Source organism: Ovis aries, chromosome 25 (genome assembly GCF_016772045.2).
Source record: "Ovis aries strain OAR_USU_Benz2616 breed Rambouillet chromosome 25, ARS-UI_Ramb_v3.0, whole genome shotgun sequence".
Classification (NCBI taxonomy): Eukaryota; Metazoa; Chordata; class Mammalia; order Artiodactyla; family Bovidae; genus Ovis; species Ovis aries.
Window position 1 is genome coordinate 29,064,402 of NC_056078.1, and position 2,409 is coordinate 29,066,810.

Consider the following 2,409-nt stretch of genomic DNA (forward strand, 5'->3'; position numbering starts at 1 on the left):
TAAAGATAACTACTCTTGTTATATCACAAGTTGAACAGATCAAATTCCACAATGTGCTCAGATAGAAAAAGAAAAAGAAACCCTGATGAATATGTAGACACAGGAATGAAGAGAGAAAATGGAATATTTAATCTGGGTTGGTATCTTTTAAAAAAATGAGGTAAAATCTCCACAACACAAAATGCATTTCTTTATAAATTTTTTTTAAAGAGAATGTGTGTGATTGTGTGTGTGGCGGGATGATAGTTGTTAGGGGAAAGTGGGAAGGAAAGACAGGTTTCCTAAATTCTTAACTAGCTTTGGCCATGGCCTGCCCTGATGTGACAAGCATCTGCTCTGCTTGCTAAGCTAAGGTCTTGTGACCAAACAGGGAAATGTCACTGCTCCCCCTGAAGTCAGTCCCTTCCTTGACTAGGAGGTGACTCTTCACCCCCCGAAGCCAGGCTGGACCAAATGATAAAAGTGACTACAAATTTCAGAAATGCCACTAAATCCAGGCCCCACTCTGCTCCCTCTAGTCCAACAACACGCATTCAGCTTCACCTGTGAATGTCTGTCCCCAAAACTTCTTTTCTTCATGAGTAGTCATGAGACAGATCAGGATGACAAGTTCAGCAAGGGCTTTAGTCGCCCAGCGTGGTAGCTGTCATTTTGCTGTACAGTTTGTGACATGTCTGCCCTTCTAGGCTCAGTGGGGCAGCTCTTTCTTTGTTCAGCTCCCACACTAGCACCAGCACCAACTGGAGAGGGAAGCAACCCACAGCTCCTAAATACCTACACTGTAGCAGAGGCCAAGGATCCCAGAAGAATTTATCCCTAACAGTACCTGGAGAAAATTAATTGAGTGCCTACTGTATGCTTGGCATGACACTCCCAGGAAGACATCTGAGCTTCTCAGACATCAGCAGAAGGCTTGGGACTCAGCCAAAGTTCCCTGAGCTAGAGCTTTTTAAGGGCAAGAGAAATCTGGATCAATTACAGTGGGTGACTCATTCTCCCTCTTCCTAGAAGCCTAACCAGCATCAGACTTTATTTTCTTTAAATCAGATTAAATACTAAGAACATGTATATAAAGAGAAGTCTCGAAGTACAACAGCAGAGGTTGTCTTTTGAGTCCTGGTGTGAGGATGATATATCTCTTCTTTATACTTTTTAAGGCAGCATGAGTGCATGCTTACTCTGACTCTTTGAGACCTCATAGACCTTAGCCTGCCAGGCTCCTCTGTCCATGGGATTTTCCCCAGTAAGTATACTGGAGTGGGTTGCCATGCCCTCCGGGGATCTTCCCGACCCAAGGATTGAACCTGGGTCTCCTGCATCACCTGTACTGCAGGCAAGTTCTTTACCGCTTAACTACCAAGGAAGTCCTTTAAGCCCACAACCTTCAGAGAGCAAACACTAAACACTAGGGTTCAAATCTCTGCCTTGCTGTGTACTAGCATTGTAAGTTTGTGCAAGTTACTTCCCCTGTATGAACTTGAATCTTCTTACCTGTAAGAGGGAATGAAAATAAACCTACTTCGTAGGGATATTACGAAGTTTGAACAAAATGATGCGACTAACACACACAGATGATCACAATAGCAGCTCCCATTTATGGAGTATTTTCTCTGTATATGTTAGTCGCTCAGTCATGTCTGACTCTGCGATCCCATGGACAGTAACCTGCCAGGCTCCTCTGTCCATGGGATTCTCCATGCAAGAATACTGGAGGGGGTTGCCATTTCCTCCTCTAGGGAATCTTCCCCACCCAGGAATCAAACCCATGTGGCCTGTGTCTCCTGCATTGCAGGCGACTCTTTACCCACTGAGCCATTGGGTGTTACATTTCTATATTATTTGAAAATTTTTTCAACAAACATATTTTTAAAATAAAAACAGTAAAAAAAAATTTTTTTTTTAAGAGAAGTAAAGGATAGCTGTATAGCTGTTAGGGGAAGAGAGTTAGTAAGAGGGCATGTGCAGACGCACTAGGGATCTGGGCAGGAGGGTGGGGCTCAGACGTGGAGAAGGGAGTGTGAGCCTTTTCTTTGGCCTCTAGCTGAGGAGCCGTCTCTTTCTGTTCTGGGACACCGCCCTCTGCTCTCTCAGGTCATACATAAAGACATAATGAGACAAACTGCTGCAGTTAGCTCTGCCTTGGCAACTTCTCTGATTCTTGTAGAACCCTGAGACACACTGGCCAGCAGAGGGTTTCTTGCCATATCTGGGTCCAGGGTAACCTGGCTAGCTCAGCACAAAGTCGGTATGATTTTATCTCCTGGTTTGACAGGCTGTGTCTGTGAAAATTGCCCTAAAAGGTTAGTTCCTTGAAGATTCTCCTCGTTAGTCCCTGAAGCTCAGAATTCATCTTACTTTTAATGAGATAGCCACTTCCGTGATATCATCAAGATAACTCTAGATAGGAGA